This window comes from Ammospiza nelsoni, unplaced genomic scaffold (genome assembly GCF_027579445.1).
Source record: "Ammospiza nelsoni isolate bAmmNel1 unplaced genomic scaffold, bAmmNel1.pri scaffold_40, whole genome shotgun sequence".
Classification (NCBI taxonomy): Eukaryota; Metazoa; Chordata; class Aves; order Passeriformes; family Passerellidae; genus Ammospiza; species Ammospiza nelsoni.
Window position 1 is genome coordinate 2,051,796 of NW_026683188.1, and position 8,283 is coordinate 2,060,078.

Below are 8,283 nucleotides of genomic sequence, written 5' to 3' on the forward strand. Positions count from 1 at the left end.
GTTCACCTTTCCCTCAAACAGCTTCTTTTGAAATTGTACTTCAGACAGAAAACATTGCCAGTGAGGCTGCAGTGTAGGTGTGGCCAGTCCATGATTGTTTAAAGAACTCTGCTGAGGGTTCTTCTGCTGCCCAGAGCTTTCACTGGCCTCCTAACTGCCGTGCCTTGTCCTGGGGGGCACTCTGGGGCTGCAGCCAGTGCTGGCTCCCACTGAGGCTGCCTGGCCAAGAGCACCCCCAGGGGCACAGGGCAGAGGAAAGCACTGTGGGGAGGAGCAAGAGCAGGGACAAGATTGCCCTTGAAAGGCAGAGGCACTCTGGGGCCCGCTCCTGGCCAGGGAGCCTGCCCAGAGCCATGCCCTGCTGGCCGGGGCCTTGAGGGACAGCTGTGCAGCTGGGCCAAGCTGTGCCAGCAGCTCCAGCCGTGCTGGGGAGCCTTGCCAGCTCTGGGCCCGGCTGTGCATGAGGGTCCCTGTGTGCCACTGGCAGCTGGGGCCTCAGCCACCTCCTCTTTCCACAGTTCCACCTCTGGAGAAGAGTTGTAAGACAGTGGCTGCACCTCACACCCAAACAGCAGGAGCAGCTCCTCCAGCAGTTAGAAGGGCCTGCGCAGCCCTGTCAAGAGTTCTGAGAAGAAGACTGCAGAACAGCCATTGACAAGGAAATCTCCTATTCTCCTGGAGATCCCACTGCCACCTCCTCTCCTCATGTATATCCCCAAGCTACTTTCATTTCTTTTTTGATCCTCCTCTGTCCCGTCCCGACTACTTCTATAGACCCCAGGAGCAGCCCAGCACCATCCAGCCTCTCCTGAGCCCAACATGTCCCTTCCTCTGCCCCTGAGCCCCCTGGCCCTGCCATCTAAACAACACTGAAGTTAACCCTGCTCTCTGCCAGGCCAGGTGATGGCCCTTTCTTTTGTTGCACTAAAGGGAAGGTGCCGTCACCCCAGTGTTTGGGTGGCAGCAGCAGCAAAGCCCAGCTGGCAGCAGCACTGGCTGTGCTCCATGGCCAGGAGCAGCCATGGATGCCCATAGTGTGGGCAGGCAGGAGCCAGGCAGGGGCTTCTGTGACCAGCGGCGGGGTCCCCAGGGCTGGGGGAGCCCAGGGGGCAGGCAGCAGCATGGGGCTCCTGAGAAAAAGCAACCCCATTTTCTTAATTTTTCACTTTTAAATATTAGAAATTTGTAGAAATATTTCAAAATCGTTTTCTGTAGAGAGACTCCTCCAAATATTTCTTCCCAATTCCTATAGTAGTTAAAGATTTTTCTAAGTAGCTTTAGAATCCAAAAAAATGACCTCATTTTGTCTTCATTTTTCATTTTTAGAAATATTTAGAAATACCTCTTGTAGAGAGAAATCCCCATATGTTTCATTCCTTTTTCCACAACACATCTGTATTTTTGAAACTGGTTTTAGAGTTCTGGAAAATATTTTCCCCTCATACAATAAAAAATAAAATTGCATTTGAGAGGTAATCCTTATTCAAGAAAGAAGTAAGACCCCTTCAGCCAGCCAGCCTGCTGCAGAGGCTCTTTTCCTGCAGTAGCTTTGTACCTAGTCACAACCAACATACATAAAACCTTTTCCCAGATATTTCCTGGGATTTTTGACAAGCTCATGTCTTAGTTTTCTCAGACAAACTTTGAGCACAGTGGGAATCTCTTCAACTTACCATCTTTGTTTGCTTCTGGTGGAACTCCCTCAGTTCTAGAGCAGGGCCTTCTCTCAGCTTCCTGCTGCCCCACGGCTCTCCTCCCGGCCTGCTGGGCTTTGTTGGGTGGCACAGCCTGTGCCAAGGGGCGGCAAGGTGCCTGCAGGCCCCAGCTCTGGGGGATACGGAGAACGTCCTGCCCGCATCCACTGTGCTGCCAGCTCAGCAGTGCAGCACAGCACGGGCTGACGCTCCCCATTGCTCCCACAGGTGCAGCTGGAACCACAGCACATGTTCCTGATGCCCAGAAGGGCCTTGGAAAGGGTTTCTGTCAGGGAACAGGCTGCTGGCCTGCTTGTTTTGGAGCTTATCTTCATCTTATGCTCTGTCCGAATTTGGGCTTACTTGAAGAGAAGACAGTGAGTGTTTAGTTCAACTTTCCCTCAAACAGCTTCTTTTGAAATTGTACTTCAGACAGAAAACATTGCCAGTGAGGCTGCAGTGTAGGTGTGGCCAGTCCATGATTGTTTAAAGAACTCTGCTGAGGGTTCTGCTGCTGCCCAGAGCTTTCATTGGCCTTCTAATTGCTGGGCCTTGTCCTGGGGGCCCGCTGGGGCTGCAGCCAGTGCTGGCTCCCACGGAGGCTGCCTGGCCAAGAGCAGCCCCAGGGGCACAGGGCAGAGACAAAGCACAGTGGGGAAGAGAAAGAGCAGGGACAAGATTGGCCTTGAAAGGCAGGGGAAGGGAGAATGTCGCTTATCGGAGGGAGCCCCAAAGAGCGGCTGGAAGAGGTGCCAGATGATCAAGGACCCCCGAGGAGCGGAGGGAGGGCGTATCGGCTGATGGGGTGTCCCGAGGAGCGGCTGGGGAGAGTGGGGAGAGTGCGTTGGCGGGGAGGAGCGGCCGGAGCGCTTGCACGGTCCGGTGGTGGGGAGGCCGGCGGGGCTGTCGGAGTAGGCTCAGCCCGGCCGGTGGGCACGGCCAACGCCGCCCGCAGGACCACGGCGCAGGTCCTGTTGGAGGCGGACCTGCACGGGCTGCTGAAGCTGGACACGCTGATCCCGAACGCGCTGCCTGCGCGATGACAGTGCAAGGCCAAGGAGAGATGCCCCGGGCCCAGCCCCGTCGGCGTGTCGCCCGTGAAGCCGGGCAATCGCTCCCACAGCTCCAGCAAGATGCCATCCAAGATACCCAGTGAGCGCCGGCCACCAGCGGCAGAGGTTGAGTGGGGGGGCCTCACCCAGGCTGCTTGTCCGTAGCCACGGGGCTCTGGGCTCCCTGCCACGCTGCCCTACCGGCTGCTGCTCAGGCAGGAGGAGGTGGGCTGTGCTCCTGAGAGCCACCCACCTCCTTGCCAGCATGAGGGGCAGAGCTCTGAGCACTGGGGCTGGCCAGCTGCTGTTCGCCCAGCTGAGCCTTGCTGGCACAGCTGTATGCTAGGACGAGTGTGGGCAGGACTGTCAGCTGACAGCTTTACATCCTGTGAGCGTTTCTGTATCTTCCCCTTATCTCTGGACTCTGGAATTGTTGCACAAAACCCAAGTGCACACGGTCCCTAACCAACTTGGTGGCAGGGAGGAAAATATAAGTTAGTTGTGACTCTGTGGCATGAGACCTCAGAGTCCTACTTGTCTGGTGGGTGTGATGTGGAAGAGTGTTGGGTTTACTCCCGTGAAAGCTCTAATACAGGCTGTTAAATAGCTGTAAGACAATATTTTCATATGTGAATGCAGGTAAATCTTGATCCAAAATTCAAAGCACCCCCAAAAAGGCTGGGGGGGATCGCTACATTCCTAACTGCAGCGCTATGCAGATGGAGATGGCAAATTTCCTCCTAAGCAAAAAGAATGACCCTGCTGAGGATTCCCCTACCAAGAAGGTGAGCATTTTGCTAACTTACAATTACTTCAACAACCGCTACTCCTTCCTGCCCCTTTACAGAGCAGTGAACAATAGGTTCTATCAAGTGGGCACACGGGACTGACAAGTCCCAGCCATCACTACTTGCAGCTCTGGGCTTCAGGAGCCTAGGATGAGACTGAAGCTGTAGAGACTGCCATGCACTCTAAGCCTATGCTGCTTCTGGAAGCAAAATTTAGCTTTTGATTAATGAGGTGTTAAAATGTAGCAGGCAACAAAAACACAAAGCTGTAAGCCTATGCAAAGTGAAACTACTGGTGGTAGCTATTCTAGGACAATGTCTCCACCAGGAACACTTCTGGAATGTTTTACACTGTGTTCTGAAATCTGTTTATGAAGCATTTGGTCGCTTTGTGGCTGTGGCTTTTCCCACTGGCAATAACACTGAATTTGCCATTGTGTGAAAATGTGAGCAGGACGATGTATGAAAGTCTGAGGAAAAATTTCTTTGACCTGCCTCTGTGTGAGTGACCCTTGCAGCACAGGCAAACATCTTCAGATTCTAAGAAAAGGGGACTTAGGTGTCTGTTTAAATTGCAGTGTGGGAATTGTTTTCAATGCATTGCACTGAGGGTGATTTGTCTCTGTAGGAGCAACAGAAAGCCTGGGCAGTGAATCTGAATGGTTTTGATGTAGAAGAGGCAAAGATCCTCCACCTCAGTGGAAAACTAGAGAATGCTCCAGAAGGTACGACACAGAGTCTGTGTGAGCTGAATCAGCAGGAGAGATAGGTCAGGGGAACAGCAACACAGAGACTCTGTGTGTGGTCAAAGGAGAAATCAGCTAGTTTCTGAGAGCTGTACAGGCTGGAGTCTCCTTTCTTAAGGTTCCTGAGGTCGAGGGAGGGCATAACAGTTACAGTGAATTTATTTAAGAGAGTTGCTATGACTGCCAGTTGGTCACCTGTTACAGGGCTTGCAAGGGGCTTCAGGGTGAAGAGAGAGACGAGAATCTTGACCTCATGTTCAGAAGGCTTGATTTATTATTTTATGATATATATTACATTGTTACTATACTAAATGAAATAGAAGGAAAGTTCTCAGAAGCTAGCTAAGCTAAGAATAGAAAAAGAATGAATAAACAAAGGGCTGTGTCTCAGCAGAGGGTGAGACCCAGCTCTGCCATGAGTGGTCAGTAAATCCAAACATCCACCCGAGACCAATCACACATCCACCTGTTGCATTCCCCAGCAGCAGATAACCATTGTTTACCTTTTGTTGCTGAGGCCACAGCTTCTCAGAAGGGGGGGAAATCCTAAAGAAAGGATTTTTATGAAAAGATGTCAGTGAACTTTCACCTATACTGCAGGTTCCAAACCTTCATGAAGTCTGTAAGAGCATCAAACTCTCTGCTGTGCATTTTCTAGCTTAAACTGCAACTAAATATAATGGGATTCAAAAACCCAAGTGTTTGTCAAATTTGTTTCCATGAATGAGGAAATTGTAGCTCACCCCTGTTCAGCAGTTCATACTGCCAGTGATTTTAGTGCACTGCAGGCTTGTGAGTGTTTCTCTTAGGACTTTATTTTCACTCCAAGGGATTCCTAGTTGGGTGAGCAGCACTCAGCTGGGAGGAAACTAACTCAGGTTAACAAACCTGTTCCCCTGCACACAGGCTGTCAGAATAACCTGAAAGTGCTCTACAGTCAGAAAATGGCACCTGGATCCAGCAGGAAGAATAGAAGAAATATTCCCTCAAAGCCAGAACGGGTCTTGGATGCACCAGAGATGTTCAACGACTACTGTAAGTAGGCTGCAGGGTTGAGTGCTGGGCATCCAGAACATTCTGCACTGGATTGCTGTTCCTAGGACAGTGTAACTGGGCTGTCTGTATTATTTGGTGTACCCAGGCTAGCACAGACCCCTTCTGGAGTGTCCCTGTGTGGCCTTAGCGGGACAGTGGTCTAGGGCACAGTGTAGATGCCTTGGAGCAGGGTACCTGGCCCCAGCAGCTGGGCATAGTGACACTCAGAAGGCTGCCCCTCACCTGTACATGTGTGTGTGCACATGTGCACCCACACCTGCTGCAGCAGCACGGGTGAAGGGCAGGGCTCTCTAGCCATCATGGTGTGACCTGCATTGCTCTTTCAAAGTGTAGATCTGAATCTCGTAGACTGGAGCTCCCAGAACTTCCTGGCAGTGGCTCTGGATGACACTGTTTATCTGTGGAATCATGCTACTAAGGAGATTATCCCCCTGCTGCAGACGGAGCATCCAGATGTTTACATTTCCTCTGTGTCATGGATTAAAGATGGAGACTACCTTGCTGTTGGCACAAGTAGTGCTGAGGTTCAGGTGAATGCAGGAGTAAAACTAGAGACGTTTTCAAGGGATTGACAGAACTGTGGGGCCTGGGGACAAAACCTTGGTTGGCAGAGGAAGGATGCCATGCACCTGACTTGTCTTCCCTGGTGTGGGGTGGAACTGCCTAGTGTGCAAGGCAGGGTTTGGTTTGGGGGTTTTCTGACAAGCAGCGTTACCTTCTGTTCTATAGTCATGAGATACACATTTTCTCTGTTCCCTTACTGAGAAATCTGAATGCCAGATCCTGTGCAGTGAGGTTCCTAGGGCATAGAAACAGGATTGGGTTTCTTCTGAAGAACTTTTTGATTTGCCTCTCCAGCTATGGGACGTTGAGCAGCAGAAACGTCTCCAAACCATGACCAGCCACTGTGCCCCTGTGGGAACCCTCAGCTGGAACAGCTACATCCTCTCCAGGTAAAGCAGTGGGTCAAGGGCAATTTCCAGTTGTTGCAAACTCCTATCCCTCAATCTATGTGTGGCATGGGTTAGGGATGGCAGAGAGAAGCTTGTCCTGGCTTGGGATTCTTACTCAGCCTTATCTGTTGAGGCTGTGAGGAGAAGGCCTCTTTCCTGTATTGCAATTTGTGCTGAAGTTGTAAAGAGCTTGTGTGGGTGTTTCACTCACACCAACAGACCTGTGTTGCTGGTAACACTGGTTGAAACCCGGTGGCAGGTATAGCAGTCTTGCAACAACAAAAATGGATTTGGGTGAAAATGTGCAGCTGGACCCTGCAAGCCTTCTCTTCTCTCTGCAGTGGTGCACGGACTGGGCACATCCATCACCACGATGTCCGAGTGGCTGAGCATCACGTGGCCACCCTTGCTGGCCACACACACGAGGTGTGCGGGCTCAAATGGTCTCTAGATGGCTGCTACCTGGCCAGTGGTGGAAACGACAATCTGGCAAACGTCTGGCCATGCACCCAAGGTGGGGGTGGAGACTTTGCTCCTGTACAGACCTTCACTCAGCACCAGGGTGCTGTCAAGGTGAGCACAGAGCTGCCACGGGCGGATATGTGAGTGCAAGGCAGGCATGCAGCACTGGCTGGGTGCAGGTTGCCTCTTGTATGTTTTAAAATGAACTCTCCTCTCTCAGGCTGCGGCGTGGTGCCCACGGCAGATGAATGTTCTAGCCACTGGAGGTGGCACTAGAGACAGACATATCTGCATCTGGAACGTGTGTTCTGGCGCCTGCCTCAGTGCTGTTGATACTCGTTCCCAGGTGAGAGATGAACATCAGCTTGGAGACAAACACCTTCTGGCAGCACACCTACACAGAGCTGCTGGCTCCTCAGGCCCAGAGGCACAGGGAAGGAGGGGGACCATGCTCACCTCCGAGTGGTGAGCATCAGCACAAGGACCCTGTCTCACCTGTGTTACTGCCTCTTTGCAGGTGACTTCTATCCTATGGTCCACAAACTACAAGGAGCTCATTTCAGGCCATGGCTTTGCACAGAATCAGCTGGTTATATGGAAGTATCCAAGAATGAACAAGGTTGCAGAGCTGCAAGGTAGGTGGACAGGGACTGGGTGGGGGGGGGGTGTTAGAGGTTGGAGCCTGCAGCATCACTGATACAGGCCAGTATCTGGGGCCATGCTGCTAGGAGTAAAGCATGCCCACGGGGCTGTGGAAGAGATACCATTGATCCAAGTGTATGCTTGGGGTCTGAAATCATGCTGCCACAGCCACTGGGGGGACAGCTATGCAAGCTGGCAGGGCTCATAGGAGCATACAGGGGTAAATGTGCCTGTGCTGATCAGCTCAGCCCTGATTGCACATTCCTTCTCCTCCTCAGGTCATACTGATAGAATCTTGAACCTGACCATGAGCCCTGATGGTACATCAGTGGCCTAAGCAGCTGCTGATAAAACAGTGCAAGTCTGGCGCTGTTTTGAGGTGGATCCCATAAAGAAGAAGGAGAAAGAGAAGGCAAACAGTGCCAAAAGCGGTATTCTTCACCAGAGCATCCGCTGAGAGCACGGGATTGTTGTGGGGAGGGGGATATTTGGTTTTACACACTGTACAGTATTTTAAATTTTAATGAACTGCTTAACTTGACTTTTTCTAAATGGAGTCTGATGGAAGAAAAAGCCATGGCTCCTAAACCCAAGTCCTTCTCCCTGAGGCTGGGGATCTGGGCAAGGAGTGGAGACCTAGCTCTTAAGGGCCAGTTTACAGGCCCCTGAGCTTAGCACAGCCTAGCAGAAGGATGCTGTGCAAGGGCTGTACTTCTGTTTCTGTCCCAGCTAAGATAGATATGTCACCTGCCCCATCTAGATGCTGACTACAAGCACAGCAGCTCCACCACAGGCTCAACTGAAAGCACAGCATGGCTGTGGCCTCAGTTTGTGTTGTCCTGGCCTGTCTCACAAGCCCAGGGACACCTTCCTATGGCTCTGCAGGCAGA

General features: G+C 51.8%; 1 pseudogene; it reads left to right on the forward strand.

Annotated features, from left to right (window-relative positions):
• Window positions 1-2,401: 2,401 nt before the first annotated feature.
• Window positions 2,402-7,850, forward strand: LOC132087164 (cell division cycle protein 20 homolog; annotated as a pseudogene).
• The last annotated feature ends 433 nt before the right edge of the window (window positions 7,851-8,283 follow it).